The sequence below is a fragment of the Mus caroli genome, chromosome X (genome assembly GCF_900094665.2).
Source record: "Mus caroli chromosome X, CAROLI_EIJ_v1.1, whole genome shotgun sequence".
In the NCBI taxonomy this organism is placed as follows: Eukaryota; Metazoa; Chordata; class Mammalia; order Rodentia; family Muridae; genus Mus; species Mus caroli.
The window spans coordinates 157,717,580-157,740,802 of NC_034589.1; the positions used below are offsets into that span (position 1 = coordinate 157,717,580).

Here is a 23,223-nt window from a genome sequence, read left to right on the forward strand (position 1 = left end):
AGGGAGGGAGGGAGGGAGGGAAGGAAGGAAGGAAGGAAGGAAGGAAGGAAGGAAGGAAGGAAGGAAGGAAGGAAGGAAGAAAGTCTGCATAAGCTGAGGCCTATCACCTCACTTGGGTGGGTATCCACTGCTGCCTTTCTCCTAAATTTATGTCTCCTTATGGAATCATTTCAATAAGAAGTGGTTCGGTTGAGATACTGGTGCTCACCTATGGATCTCCCTAAATATGTTCCTAAGAGCCATTTTGCAGGTAGTGATGTCTGTTAAATGATATCTAACATGACACATTCTAAATTAGATTTCCCCACGTGCACATGGGAGTAATGCTCACAGTAAAATTATTTAGATTCTCTGTGACAGCACCAAAGATGTGGTTTATTTTGTTATTGACACCATATAGTTAATGATTTTGTTAAACTCGGTAAGTTCAGGAATGTGTGATGGCAATTTAAATATAGTGGGAATAATTCAGCATGAAAAAAATCCAGTCTTCACTAATATGAAAATACACTGTATATTGGATGAAACAACTATAATATAAAACATAATGCATTCATTTGTTCCACAGCCACTTATTACACACCTATTTATTAGGCTGTGGGGACATACACTTCCTGCCCTCAAGGAAATTATATTTTGATTAAGAATTTTAAATAGGTGCTAAGTAGAAGCCCAAACTAAGCCATTTTTTCCCATGTCTCCCCATTCACAATACAGACCAGGCACAGTGGCGTAGGCTGAGGTGTACATAGGGAATGTTTATTCTTCCTCCTCTTCAAACTAAGCAATTTCATTAAAAAAATATAACAAACATAACATGCATGAAGAAAGGTATGATCTGTTGAATATCTGAAACAAGAGTTCTGATAAATGCTTACATAAATATTGATCTCAGAAAGACTAGTAATTAAAATAAATAAATATCTTGCTCTCTGTCTTGTTAAAATTTTTATTTTAATTTTTCCTTAGGATTATTTTACCCGAATCTATGTATATATGCCATGTACTTGTGTTCAGAAAAGTATGCTGAAACTCTTGGAAATATAGTTACATAGAGTTGTTAGCTATCACACGGTCTCTGGGAGCTGAAGCTGTGTCCTCTGCAGGAGCTACAAGTGCTTTAAACTGCAGAGGCATCTCTTCAGCCCTGCTCTTTGGGCTTTATTACTATCATTTCATACTCTGTGATCAGTATTTCTGTTGTCTACATGCGAACTTCTGGGTGATTGAAGACAGTGCTGTATAATAACAAATTTCAGAATCTCCAAGTGAGAAATAGGGAAGAAAAGCAGACTTTTAAGCCTTTCCTGCCTAAATTCCTTTAGCTGGTCTTGAGATTGAGCCCAGCAGTCTGCATGTCTAACATAATTGCTGGTGATGAGGATACTGCTGATCTGAAAACCCTTGTTTTGTAGTATTTGGGTCAGATATACTGACACTGTTACAACACCTCCCATGTTTGAAGAATAGTAAATTTTGGTATGTACAAATATGTGGTAGTAGATAGTAGAGTGACTAGCCAAGTACCAAGTACAAGGTAGAAATTAGATGAATTCTTTGGCCTATCCACTAACTTTTCTGGTGGGATTAAGATCAGGAAAACTGTAATTTATCAAAACTAAATCAACCAACACTCTCATTAGTTCAGGCAACTCGGAATGACATAACTGCATAACCCCGCGAGTCTGATGAATGGGGATTGTTTGCCATGGTCAAAGAGTTTTCATTTCCAGTTTCCATGTCCACTCTGGAGGGCTAGGAAATGTGTTTGCACATTCACACACTGCTGCCCTTCATTGCGTGTTTCTCTGTGAGGCGGTTTCACAAGGATTCCTCAAGGGAGGCTGTGACAAGAACAGAGTTCACAAATCCCCAAAGCTAAGCTACCCTTGCTCTTTCTTTCATGATGAGTATTGCTGGTCACTCTGTTCTGTAGCAGTTTTAAGGGTAAAGTATGTTGAGATGAGAGAGGAGAGGAGAGGAGAGGAGAGGAGAGGCAAAAGTGACTTTCTTCCTTTTTATTTATTGTTGTTGTTCTGACCATTTTGTCTCTGGTGACCAACATTTTGAGGAGCAGTTAAGTCTCTACTCTAGAATTTCCGAATTGGTGAAATAACGCAACATAACAGAGGATTTTAAAATATTTTATTTGTATTTTTTATTCTCCAGTATTTTGTGATAGTGTCTTCTAAAACATATTAAATATATTCCAAGGACTTTTTAAAAAATAAGCATGCTTATGTACTTATATACCTACCTGAAACACACTCTTTGGCATTTATTTCAAAGAAATAAAACCTGTACACAAACATTCCCATAAGCTTTGTTTATGTTGCCCTGAATCTGAAGTAACCCAAATACTCTCCAACAAGTTAATGCTTACGCAGCCTTTGATACCTCTCTATTACAGAATACCATGGAGCAATGGAAATGAATGGGTTATCAATATGTCTCGCCACATTGATGAGTCTCCAGTGAATTATTCTGAGTTTTCAAAAAAGCCAATGCTGCATGGTTACATACTCCATGAGTCCCTTAATTTGACTTGGTAGGAGAAATTAAAAAAAAATAATAGAAAACAAATTAGTGGTTTCCTAGGTGTAGAGATTGATAAAGTAAAGGAGATGGTTGTGTTTAAAAGGGCAACATAAGGGGTCTTTGCAGAAATTGAGCTAAGCACACATATGTACATATACTCTCACACACCAGTACTAGAAAGCCTGCTAAAATCTCAGTAACATTGTTTCAGTATTCAGGGTGTGATATTGTATTATAGCTATATAGATTAACATTAAAATATAGGGAGAAACGGCACAAAGAGGGTAAGGGTTCTTTTTAGATTATTTCTTACAACTACATATGGATCTTCAATTATATCAGTAAAACTTCTCATTAAAAACAAATCTTGGCCATTGAGATGACCCAGTGGGTGAAGCTGTTTGCTGCCACACCCGACAATATGAACTCACTCCCCAGGAGCCACATAGTAAAAAGAGTGAACCAACTCCCCAGTAAGCTGTCCTTTAACCTCCACACACATCCTGTGGCATGCAAGTACACAAGACTCAAATACACATATATGGAAGCACACACACACATACTCACATGCACACGCACACTTATACACAACTAAATAAATTCAGTACAATAAGTATATGAAATATTCTTTTGAGCCACCCTAGTAAACAAAAATTTGTGTTAATGTAATTTCAAGTTATATGCAATAGTGTTCACTAATTAATTTCAACGGCTCCTCTACTTTTGTGAGTTTTCTGAAAGGAAACCATATCATACATAGGGTAAAATAAAATGCAATGCAATTCCCTACAACTGGCTAAATCTGGCTCTCTGTCTGTTTTCATATGACGCCCAACCAAGCATGGCTCTTTCATGTTCAAGTTTGAAAGGCTTCAAAAGAAGAAGTGCTATTTTATGACAGGTGAAAGTAATATGAATTTCCAACTTTAGTGTTCATAAAGAGAGTGTTATGAGAATATAGCTACACCCATTCAGTTCATATTATTGTCTCTGGAAGTTTTCATAGCTCAAGAGCAGAGCTGAGAGGTTGCAATGGGATTGCTGGTCTTATGAAGACAAAGGGACTAAGACTTTATAGAAAAGTTTGCCTACCTTTGCACTTTATGAGTTAACTTAGGATTTTCTAGACTAACCTCTGATAAGTGATAATCTTAGCATCAAAGCATTCCATGAGGAAAATGATGTTTATAGTTTAAAGAATAGATGCATAAGAAAATGTTGCTGCCTGAATCAATACCAGGAGTCTTAGCTTATTCATATATTAAGTCCTTCTGGAGGAATCATCAAACCCATAAACTCAGTTCATGGTTGTCTGTTTATAGAGAATAAAACATTATATGTTTCTTATGAGCAGCACAAGAAAAATGAGATCTTCTGGCAAGACAGAGTCAGATCAGGTTCAGGTCATCACTCTGGCATTTGCCAGCTATATAACATGGGCAAGTCCCTCACTTTTCTGGGCTTTATAAGAGTCAAGGTAAATATGTTTCCTTCTATGGATTTTGAGAGGATACAGTGAACCTGTACATCAAGGACCTTAAATATTGACCTAGGTAAATGCTGAACCAAGCTATTCCAAGACAGGAGTCCTTTCATTGCTTTAATTTTTCTTCTTATTTCTCTGTGCTACCCATCCCTCATCTGATTTTGAAATCTGCAAGGAAGAGCTTGGTTTCTTTTATAAACATCCCTCTACCTCCATCTTTTCAGTTTCTCTGTAAGCATCTGTGGAGTGAGGTTAGAAAAAAAAAAAAAAAAAAACTAGTCCATCTCCCTGCTGCCCAGATTTCTCTGTCAAGAGACCTGAGTGGAGGCTTTGGCATAATGGAATATGAATCAAATCTCTTTTTCAATTATAGGATGAAATGTGTCTACAGTGCTGGGGGAAACCTGCAGATTGATGTGATCCCAGTAGGTTCAGTACTAGTCTCCAGTAACAGGCCAATTGATATTTGAAAATGTTTCTGACCCTTTAGGTTATAAAAGACAAACTCTACTGAAATTATAAAGTCAGGAGGGGACATGAAAAAGAAAAAAAATGATTTGCCTGCTTATCATTGCTGAATATTCTAAGTATTCGGGCTCATGACTAACTCTACACATTGCTTCAGTGGGAACTTGAATATGATTGACATGTTACTTCTTTCAGGGTATGTCCATCTGACAGCCAGAAGGACTATGTTCAGTGTTATACTACTCCAGGAAAGGACAGAAAATCCAGGCTTAGGAGTTCTCCAATCTGGCCAGAGACCAACACTGAAATTAGCAGTATATCCCTGATGTGACTAGGATCCTTCTTAGTGATGCTCAGACAGAAGACTTAAGAAGCTGATACTTAGCTAGTTTCTGGTCTAGGAAGATTTTCAGAGTAACTGAAAGAAAGGGGAACACAGACAGAAAAAGAAGAAACAGGTTTAAGAATCCTTTATGTTGTTGATAAGCTCAATTTCTTTAAATTTGTTTTAGTAGGTGCTGTGGCTTAAATCACTTAGTTTCTTTATCCCTCTTTTCCCAGTTACTTAAAAAAAATTAACAAGCTAACAGTCAGTACAATATAAGCATATGTAAGTAGTGAGCCAAAATATACTTTCCCCTCTGTGTAATTCATAGTTGCCTAGAGATAAGGACTGTCCACTTTCATCACCCAACCCAAACCATCCACCAACAATGTCACTGATGTCCTCTGCATGATTAAATCCACCTTGGATGAAGTCTTTCAACCTAACCATTTCTTCACTTACACTAAACTGGCCGTCAATTAGCAACATTTACAATGCATTGAATTTTCTAGTTGTCCCATGCAAAGGGTATTTTCAAAGCACTGAAAGTCTTACTATGGCCTCTGAAGATGACCCACATTAATGCTGTTATCATTGGTATAGACACAAGGATAGTGAGATATTGCTCCAATGTTTTCATCAGCACAGTTTGTCTTAATAAACAAATTGTGTAGATAGGTGTGACATTGGCTTGTCAACCTTACAAGTAGAGAACATACATTGACTGGGACACAAGTTGGGAAGATTGGAACTAAAAAAATTTTTGATTACCATATTTGGCATTGAGGATGGACAGAGTCACATCAAGGATAGAAAAGCAGCATATAATTGCTGAGAAATTCTCCTATGACAGATGCATGTAAATGGGACCTTAGTCCTACAAACTCACAAAGCCAAAGTCACCAGTGATTCAAATATCCTTGGAAATGGTTCCTTTTTACAAAACTCCAGATAAGACCCTGGGCTTACCAGTCTTTTCATTTCAGTTATGTTAGTCCTGGAGCATAGAGCTAGTTGACTAGTTGAGTCTATTCTATTTTCAAGTCTCCATCCCCATGAGCTAATGAAACATATTTTCATTTACTAGCATTTTATGATTTGTTATATAGAAACATAAACCTGAAAACCATTTCTTGTTGTCTTTCCTTTGAAGTTCTCAGAGGTGATCTTTTAAATGAGTGTTCTAAGTAACTATCTCATTTCTAAATAGAAAATAATTCTGTGCCTTTCAGCACGTTGACCTGAGGGAACACTTCATTTCCTATTTCAGCAGACTGATAGTTATACTGCTTAGAGGAAATATAGTTTTTAATTAACTACATTAACATTTATGATTTCCAAAAGAAGTAGTTGTTGATGTACTTCGTTTTTGTTCAACATAATAAGATCTGATTGGTAATGTGAAGAACTTCAGTGTCATGAGGGCAACACTTTAGAGTAACTGGAGCTCTAGATCTCTAGATTCATAAATTATTACTCAAGTTGAGAAGAATGTAATGTGTTTGTAAATCTGAAATATAGTAGCATGAGACACATCTGGTTACTATTCCAACATGTAAAGAATTTAGGAGTCATGATTTCTGCTAACTCAACAAGATAAAAGAAGACCAAACAGAAAACTAATGTCTTGCCTTAAATCTATCAAAGAATTGAGGTCACAGGCCTGACTCTAACTTCTAAAACCACAGAGGCAGGAATATTCAAAGAATATAGATTACTTTCCCCCAAAGCAGAAGCTGTTAGACTCAGTAGCTAGTAGGAACACTTAAATGATAACTTTGATCAATTGTTGGCTGATTCTACTCTAGCTTGAAAGATTCAGAGCTACTGGGAGCCTTGTATAAATAGGTATAATATTTTTACAGGTTATACTTCTAAGTTTTCCACCTGAATCTTATGGTGAAGATCAGAGGAAATCCACCTAGTGCTTGGCCAGGTCAGGGGGAAATGAATCATTGTGTGAAATACATATTAACTCTTTGATTAAATTAATTATTTTATTTATTTATATCCCAGATGCTGCCCCATCTCCCAGTTCCCCTCTCAGAGTTCTTCCCCCATTCCCTTCCCCTTTATCTCTGAGCGGGTACCTCCCAGGTACTCCTTACCTTGAGGCAAGAAGTCTCTATAGGATTAGGCACATCCTCTCCCACTGAGGCTAGGAATATATATTATAATATATATTATATATATATATATATACACACACACACACACACATGCATGCATGCCAGGGGCCTTGAACCAGCCATGTATATTCTTTGGTTGGTGGCTCAGTCTCTGGGAGGTCCCAGTGGTCCAAGTTAGTTGACACTGTTGGTCTTCCTATGGGATTGCCACCCACTTCAGTTCCCAACTTCCATCCCATGCTTGGCTGTGGGTATTTGTATCTGTCTCAGTTAGCTGTAGAATAAAGCCTCTCAGAGGACAGCTATGCTGTCTGCAAGCACAACACAACATCAGTAATAGTGTGAGGGATCAGTGTCCATCCATGGATGGATCCCAAGTTGGGCTCGTCACTGGTCGGACATTCATTCTTTCTCTGCTCCATTTTTGTATCTGCATTTCTTTTAGATGGAAGCAATTTTATGTCATAAATTTGCTGAAGGGTTGGTGTCCCCATCCCTCCACTGGAGCCCCTGCCTGGCTACTAGAGGTGGTCTCTTCAGGTTCCATATCCCCTCTCTTGGGCCTAACTCCTTTTTACGTAACCCCAGAGCATCATTCACCAAAACATGTCTCAGAAACAAGGAAAAAATGAACATCTTAAGTTACTTAGGAAAGGGAAAACCACCTATTCTCACCTGGATTTTAGACTTTCTGGCTCATGTAAGGGGGAAAATATAAGTTGAGAAGCACTCATGATGGTTCACAGTTCAGGGTCACAAGCCCAATTCTAATCAAAGGGTTATAGAATGCCTTCCCTCTGCCTAACTCTATCCCCACAACATGAAGGAGGATAATAAGTAAAATAACTTCAATGCTCAAACTCTAAGAAAGAATTTCTAGGGAAGCAGAGACCAGAGTAATGAAGAGCAAGGATACTTCAGGAAATTGGAGCCTCTAACACCTCTCCTTGTAGCAAATAGTAAAAGTAGCTTAATTCCTAGCTAGATCATCACACAGCTTCACAACAAAAGCCATCAGTTCCTAGTACACAGCTTCTAACAAAAATTCAAGCATTCTAAAAAGACAAGAGAACTCTCACAATCTTAAAGAGAAACAAATCATTAGAGCTAGACTGATACGATTGAGGATGTAAAGTAGCTGTTTTGGGTGTACAAAGTTTCTAATGGGGAAAGTAGACAGGACAATGCCCCATAACTTAGAAACTTAAAAATACTGCACATTTATCATGTCACAGGTTTTGAATCATGGATCAGGGAACATCTTAGTTATGTTCATTGCTAAGGGTCTAGACATGTTCCATGGAACCTGGGATCTCATCTGGAGGTCCAGCTGATCAAGAATGTTCTTCTGAGCTGACTCACATGGTTATTGGCATGTTTCAGTCCATAAGAGCTTTTGGATAGAGTACTCTGTTTAATCACTAAATGTTGGTAAGAGGACACTTTCTATTCCTTGCATGTGGACCTCTTTAACATGCCAGCTTACTTTATCAAAGTCATCTAGGCAGAGAACCTGATAGGAAAATATTTGTCATGATCTCTTTTCAACAAAATATGGAAATGGATTTTTATTGTAGTCATTTTGTTAGCTAGAAACGAGTTACTTAAAGGGGAAGAAATATAATATTATAAACAAGGAAACAAGGAGCATTTAAGGTCAGCTTAGAAGAGCTTAGTATGATATGTATGGTCATTTACATGGCAACATAATTAGGTAATTGCTGTATTTCAGTCAAAAAAAAAAGACTAAGAAAGCACAAATATTTCTCTTCTCTTTCTTTCCTTTCTTCTCTACCTTTTCTCCTTAGAAATGTAAAGAAAGACTGTAATAATCTCAGGGAAGCTAAAAATGCCCAACATCATTTAGCTTGCTAGAGACCTGGAAACCAAATATTTCTTCTTCATTTTCCCGAGTTAAAGTCTAAGTCCAAAAGAAATTAAATTACTAGAACCAAAGTGAAGTGAGAAGTCAAATTGATGAGTTGCTTTTGTAAAATTGGGTACTTGAATCAATGATGGTTAAAGAATTCAGATGAGAAATTTCAGGGAAAATAAAGCAAAATAGGAGAGGGGAGGGAAGCATTGAGCGTGCCAGAAAGAGCTGCCAGACCCTTAGGCAATCCAAAATAATGAGTAGCATGCCTGCTTTTGCAGAGCTTGTCCTCTGGATAAGGCAGGCTAGTCTGGAGATGCTTGAATGCAAGAGGACAAGTAATGTGGCCAAAATATGAACCTGCTGGAAAATCAAGAAAAAGAGTACTCATGCAGAAACATCATGAGGATGGAGAGCCACAGAATAATTGCTCAAAAAGAATATCAAGAACCTTCCATGCCACTGCCAGTTCAGATCAGCAAAGCCCAATTACAAGTGGACTCCTGCCATAACCACTCACTCTAAGCATTTGCTAATAGAGATTCTTTTCTCTGAACAGCAGTGGCAGAGTTTGCAGCTCGCTACTGTACCTGAAGGCACTATGTGGTGCCTACCCTCTCTTCATTAAGAGCTGATAGAATAATGAAGAGCTGATGAGCAAAATCTACAGAAGAAAGTAGGATTGCCTGAACTGCACTGGGGTGATTTTATAGGAGAAATATGGGATTTTGCTTAAGTGCTTGACTTTTGAGGAACATATAGGAATGACACTTGGTAATATCCACTGCTGCTAACTCATGCATGATTCTCTTACCGCCTCTGCATCTGTCAAACATAAATGGGGTCTCAAACCTAGCCAACCATTACTGGATATGATGTCTATGATTCCATTCTCAGTGTTCTTTCAAAGGAACCCATGTTGCAACTCACTAGCTGTGGAAAACAACCTGCTCTTCTAGGTACAAAGGAAAATCATGTATGCCATTTCAAGTCTGTGTTCAGTGGGGTGGAGATATAACCTACCAGTAAAGGGCTTGCCTTTATCATGCTCAAAATCCAGTGTTCCATCTTTAGCAATTGGAAGCATAAAGAGCTGGGAGAGGTTTCAAGGCCTGCTTCTGTTCCTTGCTGTCCACAGAAATCCAGGAAATCATTTAAACTCTGAGCAAAATGGGAACTGTTTCACCTCTCTCTATGGTAAGTTAAATGGAAGGCTGAACGAAATCATGCACACAGCAGTACTCCCTCCCCACAGAGCATCTGTCTAGTAGTGTTAGTTAGTTGATACATTACACAATGGGAGCTGATATTGTACAGGAGATCACAAATTGATTGTAAAAGGCTCTGTAAGGTATTTGCAAAGGCAAGCCAGAAAGAAGTGCTCAGCTGGACAGGCTTAACTTCTTAGGCCCCACTCTAAATATAACTCCTGCTCTCTGTATTTGTAGTTCCTAGACACATTTTTGGAGTTATTTTACATCTGTAAGTAGAAGAAAGAACATAGTCAATACCTGACTTTCCATTATTCATTGAGTAGTATTTTAGAATGGATCATTTATTTTAAGTTGCCATAAATTTAACTATCAATTTTTTGCAAGGAAGAAATATTGGTAGATTCATTTTCATTTACTAAGAAGAGAATATAATAAGACACATTATCAAAGTGGATTTTAAGCCACACAGGGCCCCCAATAGAGGACTTAGAGAAAGTACCCAAGGAGCTGAAGGGATCTGCAACCTTATAGGAGGAACAACAATATCAACTAACCAGTAGCCCCAGAGCTTGTGTCTCTAGCTGCATATGTAGCAGACGATGGCCTAGTCAGCCATCAATGGGAGCATAGGCCCTTGGTCTTGTGAAGATTATATGCCCCAGTACAGGGGAATGCCAGAGCCAGGAAGCAGGAGTGGGTGGGTTGGGGAGCAGGGTGTGGGGGTGTATAAGGGACTTTTGGGATAGCATTTGAAATGAAGAAATATCTAATAAAAATATTTTTAATAACTATAAGGTATTCAGTACTTGCAAAGAGTTATTTTTAGAAATTCCATGTTTATTTGGAAGCATTTAGTCACTGTCTCCTAAACTGAATCTATAATGTCAACAGGCCCCCAAATATCTATTGAAGAATAGCTCCAAAGGTCCTTTCCAGCAACTCACAAGCTGCTCCCTTCTACCTGCCTCACCTTCCTTATTTGTGGTGAACTATGCCATTCCAAGAAAAGAATAGTAAGTCCACACCTATGATTATCGGTTAGCCATAGTTTTACTAGCAAGTTTCCCTGAACATGGTCTCATTTGAGTGTTCTTTATGGGAAAGACAGTATTAAGTAGATATCAAAGGGATTTCTTGAATAATAAAGTGAAACCACAATTTGTTCTAACATAGACTACGTTGACTTTTTTTTTTTTTTTTAACTAAGATACCAAAGCAATTTGTGGCTAGCTCCAAGCAAGTCATTAACTCATCAGAATAACAAACATCAAAAATAATATGAATGGAATTTTTAGTTCTCTGTCAAAAAGCTTTAAAATTTATGTTATTCATGTCAAATAGTAATCATGAACCTTACAAATTATATTAGTTAATTTTCTCATCATTAGGACAATATGCAAAAGAGAAAATATTTTTTAGCCTATAATTGAGAGGCTCACGACTCAAGAGAGTGTAGGCTATTATGGTAGAGAAGGCATAGCAGAGTCCTTAGTGCCTTAGTGCCTGCAGATCGTAAAACAGAGACCAGAAACTGAGAGCAGACAGGAAGCAAGGCTGAAAAGTATTCTGTTGCTGTGAGAAAGGCAGTGATCAAAAGTAGCTTGAGGGGGAAAAGATTTCTCTGGCTTACGTATCCCAGGTCAATGTCCACTGAGGGAAGGTAGCACAATAACCTGGAAACAGAAATTGAATCGGAAGGCCTGAAAGAGTGCCGCTTACTGGCTTGCTCTCCATGGCTTTAGCTTGCTTTCTTATACAACTCAGGCCTACCTGCTTAGAGACTCACAGTCCCTAGTAGACTCCTACTGGACCCTCCCACATCATTCTTCAAGAAAATGTCCAGCAGATTTCCCTCAGGTAATCTGATAGAGTCATTTTACACATTGATGTTTTTCTTACAAAATATCTCTTGATTTTTATCCTGTTGATTTCCCCCAACCACAGAAAAACAACAACCAGGAGAAGAAGAATGCTTCATTTCCTAAAGGTTCAGCTACTTCCACAAACAGCACTACCAACAGGAATCAAATTTCCAAACTCATGAGCCTATGACAGACATTTCACATACAAACCATAGCTTACCTAACATACCTGAAGCATACCTGAAGTTCTGGGTTCAATCTCCAACAACTAACTCTCTCTCTCTCTCTCTCTCTCTCTCTCTCTCTCTCTCTCTCTCTCTGTGTGTGTGTGTGTGTGTGTGTGTGTGTGTGTGTGTGNTCTCTCTCTCTCTCTCTCTCTCTCTCTCTCTCTCTGTGTGTGTGTGTGTGTGTGTGTGTGTGTGTGTGTGTGTGTGTGTGTGTGAGTGTGCGATACAAGAAAATGATGTGAGAAAACAAAAATCAAATGATACTGTGATACTGTGACTATGTTATAGAAGTATGTTATACTGGCCAACTTCCTATATGATGTCAAGTAGCCTATATTATTATGGACAGCTTTTAAACTATACTTTTTCAATTAGAATAAACTATACCTAGGTAAATAATTAGAGTTTACTAAACTCCTGAAGTAAAGCTTTTTTTTCTAAATCCATATCAGCTTTACACGAGCTTGCCAAAGAATATTTATGGTAGAATTCTTGTTCTTTCTTTCCACCTAGTGCCTCTTGGTGAACCTCCTTAGCCTCATTCCTTTTTGGGAAAGCATGTACAGAGATTTTGTTGATGGCCTTTTCTGAGTAGAAGTAGATAAGGCATTTTATGGGTAGTGAGATTTAGACTTGGAGGATTTGCTTTTGGATTGTAACCAAGGCACGGGAATGAGGCAGTTGGAACACGTGTTCTTTAGGTTGGCTTTATAGATTGCTTGCTGATTAATGGGCTTTGTGGAGTTGTAAACTCTCATAAGACTGATATCAAGGCCAATTCTGCTCTTTCTAGTCTGATTCTAAATACATTGTCATTAAGGTCAGTTGTTTTAGCAAAAGACAGAGACAAATGACTTGTCTCCCCCCCCCCATTGGTTTCCAATGAAAACCAGCTCTCTACTTTCTTACCCTAAAAGAACTCCTCATACAAATATTATGATCATCAAGTATCTAATTTGAAACTAGTTTTAAAGTTGTTCTATCCATTCCAGAAAATGATCAGGTTTAGAAGATTCATTGCCTATGAATACTGTTTTTTTTTAAGAGCATAATCTTGGCATAAAGTACTTAATGAGTGAATCAAATTGTACAAGGAATTTCAAGAAATCTTCCTATAAGAGCAATTCTCATGGGGTTTGAGTATAATAATAAGCAGTAAACTACAACTCACACTCAGCACATTAGTTTTGGGACTACAGTGTCTTAAATAGTGGCTTCAACTTAGAGTGGCTTTGCCTTATGGTGGTTGCTTAGCAATATCTGGAAACAGTTTTGATGGTTGTTCAGGCCTTGAATACTGGTGGAATCTCATAAATAGTGATGCTGCTAAACATCCTACCATAATAAGAAATAAAGCGTACATAATGAAGAGAAATGTGGTTGAACATGTCATTAGTTCTGAGATTTAGAAACCAGGACCTAGAATCATGGCTAAGTCTGGAGAAAGTACCCATGCTGGGGTGATGAAGAGAGAGATGTATTTTCATTGGCTCAGCATGAGTGTGAATTGAGAAAAGGTCAAGGGTTTGACATTTTTCACCTTTGAGTGTCTTAATGGAGCAATTGTTATTTCAAAGATTTAAGAGGAGGGGAAAAACTAGGTAAGTGCTGAATGTATAATTAAGTCATGTCTCTTCTTGTTTCTTGATCTGCTTCCAATGAAAAAAAGAAAGTCACCGCACATACTGAAGTTATCACTTTTGAGTGTCTGAGTTAAACAATAATAGACGTTACAGTTGGGAGAGGGTGATGTCTATGTCTTAATTATAGATTTACCCATATACACAGCTCTCTCAGAACAGCAACTTGGTTGCTCTGAAGTGTTAGGACAAACTGTCATCGTAATCTCTGGTTATGGGGTGTGTTACTTCAGACACTCAATTCAAGATCCTTGGCTGTGTGTTTTTGTTGTTTCTATGTCACAGTTGCTCTTAGGTTGCAAGCAGCTGCTTTCTCTTAAATGCCTGTGCCTATGTTTACTACATTTCTATGACAATGTGTTCACACCAATATAATTATGACTGCATTAGCACTTGCCCTGTAAAGCATATGATTCAGGGGTTTATGAGGAGGCAATAAAAAGCCACTTCAGGCTTAAACTTGTCACTGGGTGGGGGCAGTTGTAAATGGTCATTGATGGTTTGGGCCTTCTGAAGTTTGTGGCCATTAGTCCTATTTATGGTTTAATTCTCTGCAGAGCCAAAACTATGTGCTGTGGGATTCAGGGTTTTAATCATTTAGCAAAACACAGAAACCTTGCCAAGCTTCATTGGCATATATTAATTCTTTCAACAAATATTTGAGGGGCTAAAATGGGCCAGGGGCAGGTAATCAACACTGAGTTCATGTTCTCATAGAGTTTGTGTTCTATGCAAGGAAAGGAAGCAGGAAGAGAATGAGAAAGTGGCCAACAAGCAAGAAAAAGGAGACAAAACAGGAGAAAGGAGAGAATGATGCAGGGAAAGAATGGGAATAAAGGGAAGAGAATATGGAGGAGGAGGAAAAGAGAAAAGAGGAAGGAGGAAGAAAAGGAGAAAGAAAATGATGGAGTGAAGGGAGTAGGGGTGAAAATGGAAATGTCACATGCTAGAGCTTTATAACGTATTAAAATAGAGTGATTTGTAGCTAGTTTAGAACAGGAGACAAGGACAAAATCTGTAGGAGGTTATGAGACTGGCAGTTTTTCTTAGCCAAGACATTCCGGGCTGAGGCATCAACTGGGATGGGATAAGCCTCCAAGGCTGGGTGGGAAGGCAGACCCACGGGCCGGGGCAGGAAGGGCAAGGACAGGATGTGGCAGATATGATACGGAGTAGGCAACCAAGCCCTTCTAAGCCAGGATTTGAGGCTTGGCCTTTAAAACAGGGGAGGAGTGTGGGCTGATGATCTGAATTTTAAATAGATCCTTCTGACAGTTTTGGTTTGTAGAAGGAGGGAGAGACTAGTTGGGAAATCCAGATGGTGACATTGTGAACTTGTTTGAAAGAATGCCTATACAACCTGTTTCCAGGGGCAGTCAAACAATGGAACAATCTCCAGAGAGTGGGACTTAACCTGCCACTGTTCTTTTGCTGGGATAAACTCCTGCACGCAATCTATTACATCAGGAAGGATAGAGGAAAGAATAAAGCCTTTGTCAATCAGTTTGTTCATCTGTAAAGTGGTCTTTATAATGCATGGTTTGGCAGTATTGTTCTTAATTGAAATATAGGAAAAGATCTTAGCCCTAGGAAGATCTGCTGCTAAATCATATAATCAGACCAAATACTACACAGATGTGGGAAGGCAAGAGACTTCCTTTTTATTTTTTATTTTATATATCCATTCTTTGAGAAATTCATATATGTATTCTATGTGTGTTAGTCATATTCAATTGCTTTCAAGACATAGCAATTGGGAGCTTCTTGTGCTTGACTTGCATACCAAGGGAGCACCCCAGAGGCTGGAAGTTTTTTCCTCTAGTTTTGACATCTTCTTAGGCCCTTCTCATTTCTCTTGTGCTGCTTTGTTTTGCCACCAATTTCCTACCAGAAGGATGGTTGCCATCTGAACATGTGCATTGTACTGGATTTTAGAATGATGAAAAACTTATGCACTCTTTACAAGCTAATAAAAAATATTAAGAGAGGAGAGAGAGAGAGAGAGAGAGAGAGAGAGAGAGAGAGAGAGAGAGAGAGAGAGAGAGAGAGAGAGAGAGAGAGAGAGAGAGAGAGAGAGAGAGAGAGATGGGGAGAAAGGAGAGTCCTGTAGCCATCACTAATGCCTAATTAAAACATTTTGATCACTCTAAAGTACCCGTTAGCAGTTCCTTCCAACTTCCTCTTCTCCACAGCCTGTGGCAATCACTAATCTGCTTCCTGCCTCTTCTGGACTTTTCCTATCAGACTATTTGCCATTGCCTCCCTGGCTTCCTTCACTAGGCCTAATGTTTTCAGGACTCATCCTTGGTATAACAGTCTTCTACTGCTGAGATATATCTGTATATTTTGATCAAAGTGAAAATTTTTTACATGGTTGTTATAGCAGATAGAAAACTATATGAGTAAATTTTCTTAATCAAAATGAAGAATATGATCTATAAAATGCTGGCAAAACAATAAGTAAAAAGTGGACAATATGAGTTCTGGCCAGTTTGTTGATGAGCATATCATAGATATAATCTTCATTTGGTTCTATTATGGTGCTACCATAATTATTCTATTTTTCCTACCTCTTATGAAGTTCTCTTTCTGGTATTTAGTCTATTTTCTCCATTCTTTCTGTTTAGTCTGCAACAAATCTGTCAAACTACATCCCATAGGTCAAATAAGGCTTGAAGCTTACTTTTGTAATTATAATTTTATTGATCATAGCCACACCCGTTCATTTACATATTATCTGTGGCTTTTTGACATACCATATTAATATTGTGTTGTGGCAAGGGAAATAGTGTGGATCACAAAAATCTAAGTTACTAGTTACGTGTCCCTATATGCCTCAAAAGTTTGCTGACCCCTGGTCTAATATGTGAGTGAAGATAGTACCCCAGAGTTTACTTGTATTTAGTCAGAATAGTTTGTGGCTTATTGTGACTTCTCTGGGCTGGAGCAACTCATTCACAAAACCATGAGAATGATTCAAGTATTTGTGGAAGTATTTTTTTCCCTTTATAAAGGGGTAAAAATATTATTTCAATGAAAAGTGATGTTAGATTATTTCTTAATATTCCAGGGCTGTTGGTGAATGTAACAGCTACTTTGTGGATTATAAGTGTCAAGTTCCAACCATATGTACTCATACATGCCACCCAGGGCTGCACATAAGCATATCAAACTTGACAGTGGGTATATTACTTATTCCTGAACTCGTGAATTTTTAAGTTCCCAGAAACTCTAGCTAAAAGCATTGGAAACTGTTCACTTGATCTACTGCTATGATCTACACTCACATATTTAGAGTCTTGTAATAATAGCCAGGCAATTTTCATGCCCTTGACTCTTCACCTGCCAATACCAACTGTATCCTTTTATCGGGGCTGAGGAATTACCTCAAAGCAACCAATTCGACTTACATTTTGGTTTCTTCTTTTTATACTTGAAGAGTAAATGGGAGAAAACATCAAAGACATTATACTTACACCATCTTATTTTCTGAACAAAATTGAAATATAATCTTACTTCCAAATGTGTTCCTTATAAGGCTCATCCCTTAATATCACTTGTCCTCTTAAGCCAGTTGTCCTCTTAAGCCTTATATTTCTCATGTGCCCCATTCTCTTTATGTGTCTATCTTCTCCACTAGTCTATGAGCCATCAAATGAAAAGAACTCTTCTTTCATTGCTCCATAAAGAGTGTGGTAAGGATGAGGTACTGAACAAAAGTCTGTTGAATCACTCACATGTGTTTTAAACCATCAAGCATTCTCCTTCATGTGTGCTGTAATTCAAATCCATAAATTCCTCACATTAGCATTTTTGTCTATTTGTTTGTTTTTAATGCTAAATCTTTCTATGTGTTTCAGGCTGGTATGGAAAACACTATGTAGCCCAGTCTGACCTCAAACTTTTTTCCCCATTTTTATTGGATATTTTATTTATTTACATTTCAAATGTTATCCCCTTTCCCATCCCCCCCCCAGAAATTCCCTACCCCAGTCCCCTCCTCCTGCTACTATGAGGGTGTGCCTTCACCCACCCACTCCTGCTTCCCCGCCCTCGAATTCCCCTACACTGGGGTATCAAGCCTTCATGGGACCAAGGGCCTCTTTTCCCATTGATGCCCCACAAGGCCATCCTCTGCTACATATGCGGCTGGAGCCATGGGTCCCTCCATGTGTACTCCTTGGTTGGTGGTTTAGACCCTGAAAGCTCCGGTTATTTGATATTATTGTTCTTCCCTGCCTCACCTCCCTGAGTTCTAGGACTTCAGGTATGCTCCCCTGTGACTGGATAGCATTGGATTTTTAAAAGGATGATTTATTTCATGAAATACTCTGATTTTTTTCTGCAATTGTGATTATTTTCTGCCCAACTGTGGGACCTATGGAAAATATAAGATACTTCCAGGTCAAGTGGCAGGTATTAAAATATCAACACATAACTATTCATAAATACACTTACTAAACATAAAAATTCCAACAATAACGATTGGGTGTTGTGCGGTAAAAAATATGAAAGGCAGATAACATTAACTAAGGAATATGAGTGTCAGACTGCTGACGGGAAACAAATTTCATTTCACATGGTCAAAAAAAACTGTGCTGAGGAAGGAGTTGTTGCTAGAGATTGGGAGGAATTAGGTGAACGCAGGAAATATGCTGATTTGCTTATATGTTAGGGAAAAGGGGAACAGAATGTGACACTGAAGGATCAGTTAAAACTGATGTTGTGATGCTAGTAGAAAGAGATTGAACCAGAATGGCACCCAAGTAGGAAAGGGAGTGAAAACACCTGGGTACCTAAAACCCTTGCAGCTGCCCCTGAGACTTTCTAGGGGCCAAGCCCAACAGAGAGCTGGAAGGGAGGACGGTGTCACACACAAGGTTGCATAGGGTTCAGGGGCATAGAGCAAGATATAGGGCTAGAAGTCGGGCGTGGTGGCGCACACCTTTAATCCCAGTACTTGGGAAGCAGAAGCAGGCAAATTTATGAGTTCGAGGCCAGCCTGGTCTACAGAGTGAGTTCCAGGACAGCCAGGGCTACACAGAGAAACCCTGTCTCTAAAAACAAACAAACAACAACAACAAAAAGATATAGGGCTAGATATAGGGTAATGGAAGCATAATGTGTTAAGAAGTGAGAAGGAACAGCCTTTCCTGAGTATTCTATTAGAAGTAATAAGTTGGGAAGGAATGAGATTCATTGGTGTACATTCCATATCACTGTTCATCATTGAAGGGAATCAAAACATGAACTCAAACATGGCAAGAACCTGGAGGCAGGAGCTGAAGCAGAGTCTGGCGCTATTTGCTGCTTGCTTCTCATGGTTTACTCAGCCTGCTTTCTTATAGGACCCAGGACTAACAGGCCAGGGATGGCATCACCCACTATGGGCTGGCCCTTCTCCATTGATCACTAATAGAGAAAATGCCTTAAAACTGGATCTCATGGAGGCACTCTTCAGATAAGCCTCTTTTCTCTCTGATGATTCTAGCTTGTGTCAAGTTGACACACAAGCACAGACATTACAGGAACATAGAAGCAAAAGAAGAGGGATTAAGGTTAGGGTGAAGGAGACAGGTTCAGGTCATGGATACCTTGTATGTGTGGAATGTTAACCCTACTGCTGTGACTGTCCATTGAAAAGAATGAAGCAGTCTCATTGAGGACTGCAATCGTCTGGGAGAGTGTTGCAATAGTCTGGGGTGCAGTCAAGCATGGGGAAATATAATGGGCAAATATTTCACTCTAAAGATAATCTTTCACTTTGGATAATTATATAGTATTACCCTAGTTTTAGAAAAGTTATATCTTAATCTCCCAAACATGCAAAATAGAATTAGAGCCTTTACTGGGGGTAGACTGATTAAAATGAGAAATTCTTGAGTGTCATGGAACTGTAAACTCCTTTACCTTAACTGGCATAAATATATTTCAAAGGCTTGAAGATATTAAATACATTAGCAAAGTATTTCTCAACCTTGGCACTATTGGCATTTTGCTCCTGAGATTTCTAGACTGTTTGGATGTCTTGGCTTAAATTTAGCATCATCACATGCTTCTAGCTCTTGGTGCCCTAGCATCCTCCTGAAAGTTATGGTGTGCTGCTTATTTTTTAATTGTTGACTTACCACAAGCTACAACCACCTGGGGTGAGGATCACAATCAAGAAATTCTTTATCGGGTTAACCTATGAGCATGTCTGTGGAAAATTGTTGTGATTGTTTATGGATATAGGAAGACCCAGCCCACTGTGGGAAGCATCAGGTCTGTATAAGAGTAGAAAAAGTTAACTAAGTAGCAAGCAAGCAGGCACACCAGGTTTACTTATTTATTTATTTATTTCTGCCCTTGACTATGATGTGCTGTGACTAGCTCTCTCAAGCTCTGGCGTTTGTGACTTTTTGGAAATGGTGGAGTGTAACCTGAAACTATACAGTGTAATAAACCTCTCCTTCCCAACGTTTTGTTTGGTCAGAGAATTTTATCACAACAACATAAATGAAACTAAGACAAATTGCAACTGAAAAAGCAGTACAGGGAAGCTGAATATCATCAGTTGAGAACAGCAGCAGCTTGGAGCATATTGTAATGCTCTGTTTTCTGTTACATAGTACAAGTAATACCTTTATCTGATTTCTCCATGAGATTTTAGATTCCTAAACCCAGCAATGAGTCATCATTCCCTTTGACCCATGTTCTACATACACAATAAGCAATATAGCAATGAATCGATACATATATGTGAAGCACATGGATGAACAATGACTAGACCTTAAATATGATAGAATGTGAAGATGTGATTGGAGTTCGAGGACATTTAAGTCTTTTTTTTTTTCTCCCTCTGATGCTTCCTCTACTTGATGAAGAAATCACTAGAATTGAGGGAAATTATTGGGATCACTCAAACTACAAAAATATTACTGTCATACTCTGATAATTTAGTGTTGATTGTCAACTTATCAGGGCCCAGACTCACCTAGGAAACAAGCCTCTTGAGGAATTCTGTAGGCTTAGTTAATTGAAGTGGGAAGTCCCACCACTTTATATGGCTGGTATTGTTCCTAAGGCTGTGGTGTTAGACTGAAAAAAAAAAAAAAAAAGACAAAGTGAGCTGAGCACCACCATTCATCTCTCTTGCTTCTTAGCTGTGGCTATATGTGACCAGCTATCTCACACTATTGTTGTGAAGACTTCCCCGTGCTCAAACTGTCAGTCAAGATACACATCCGCTTCCTTAGCTTACTTTTGGAACATATTCTATACACCAATGAGAAAAGTAAGTTATTTCAGATATAAAATCTAAGCATAAAACTTACATTTTGCTAGTCCATTAATTGTGTTGATTCTCTATCCAGATTCACCTAGTCCATTTCTACCATTGAATCTTCTTTAGTTGACTTACACCTAAAATTGCACCTAATACTTGAGGTTTGGAACTAAGTAGCACAGTATGCCTGAGTGTCATTTTGTTCATCTGTAAAATGATAATGGCAGCACACATCTCACCATCAAATTTACAACTGGGAAAACACATGTAAAGTGCAACTTTGAAACTATAAATCATTGCATAAGTCTTCATTACCATTAATTAGAATAAAAGAAATGTCACGAAGGAAGCCTGCTTGTTTTTTATATTTTCTTTAAAATATTTTGATACATTTTTATTCTTGAAATTAAATGTAATTATACCATTTCCTTTTGCCTTTCTTCCCTTCAATCCTTTCCATATATATATATATATATATATATATATATATATATATATACTTCCCTACCACAGTTTTCTCCTCCAAGTCCCTCTTCTCCCTGTTTATGTTTTTAAATATATGAGTACAACTTACTCAGTTCTTTAATGTTACTTGTATGTGCCTATTATGAGAAGTGTTCACTTGATATTAGATAACCAATTTGTGTGTTCTTCCCTGGAGAAGACTATTTCTCCCTGTGTTACTCTCTTCCTCACTTGCCTACAGTTCTTTGTGTAGGGGCAGGGCCTCCAATATTTCTCACTTTCATGTTAACATGTTTTTTGGTATTGTCCTCATTAAAGTCTTATTGTATTTTTAAATTGCTTTTATGGATATACTTTTGAGAACACCTCAATTATGAAAAACATGCCCTTTCTTCTTTCTTTTAGTTTTGTTGTTTTATTTCTTCTGGGTTGGTTGGTTGGTTGGTTGGTTGGTGTTTAATTGGTTGGTTGGTTGGATAGTCTGAGACACTGTAGTTCATATTGGCCAGATTCCTGGCCAGGAACACATGCGTCCCTTGGAGACTCCTCTGTGCGGCTTCCCAGCAGCAACTAGATGCTTGGGAATCAGAAAACCCTAGCTTCAGCCTCCCATATCTTAGACTATGTTTTCCCACCCATTGAGCAGTGTCCTGGTACTCCAGCATCGAGGCAAAACAGGGATCCACAACTAGCAGGGTCCACTATTCCACAGGTGTTTAAGCTCCTTTTCTATCCTTTCACATATATTTTCTTTATCTTATACCTTTAGGATCATACAGTTTTGTATTTTGGAATATTTTCTTCTATCATAATATTATATTTTTATCATTATGTTCTAATAAATGATAGATTATTATTAAAATGTTTTTCTTAGACATACCAACATATCAGTTGTTATTTGCCCTTAATACTCCTTAACTTTTTAAAACTGTTTTAGGATAGATTAAGACAAACATTAAATGTGTCATATGTGGATCTTTGGGACTTCGGGAATCATGATCCTCTTTCATCACTGCACTCTCACTCAACATAAAATTTTTGAAAATGCATCTCCTGAAAGAGTTAGCACTGATGTTAATTGCTCAGCTCTCATAAGGAAAGATACACAGCAAATTGTCAATGGGGTTTAACATTCAAGTTTCCAAATCTTATGTAAAGGCTGCCATTGCCCATTGTTGAAAAGTAAAACATTTCTTACTCACTTTTGTGTGGCAGCATTGTCAAGTCTTAATTTGGGGACCTGTATATATGAGACAGTGTGGGTATGTAATCCCTATAGAAATCTTATGATGTTTGCTACACAGATGGAAGAATATACTTATTAACAACCTTAGTTTTTGGTTTGGTGTGGCTAATTTTATGTATCTTAATTTTATAGCTACACAAAAATAGGATCAAATATAGAACTGATGGAAGAATTCATTTATTAACGACCTTAGCTTTTTGTTTGGTGTGGTTAATTTCATGTATTTTAATTTTATAGCTATGTAAAAACAGAACCAAATATTTAATCTGAAATTAAACAGAGTAATTTGAATTTTTCTGCTCTCGTTTCTTGTAAATAGCAAGCATTTTTTCACAATTCAAAAAAATTGTTGATTCATTCAGAAGTCTAAAATCTTGCATGGAATTAAAGGAAAGCTCTGTTATACAAAGCAAAAATACGCTTCTGCCAGGAAAAGTGCCATCCATAAATAAATAAATAAATAAATAAATAAATAAATAAATA

General features: G+C 38.1%; 1 protein-coding gene and 1 non-coding gene across 2 annotated transcripts in view; one reads left to right on the top strand and one right to left on the bottom strand.

Moving 5' to 3' along the window:
* Positions 1 to 23,223, top strand: part of Mid1 (midline 1) — a 329,163-nt gene that overhangs the window by 12,419 nt on the left and 293,521 nt on the right. The window lies entirely within an intron of this gene.
* LOC115030168 lies at positions 693 to 829 on the bottom strand. The gene has a single exon (XR_003835789.1). It is a non-coding gene; the product is annotated as a small nucleolar RNA SNORA51 (small nucleolar RNA).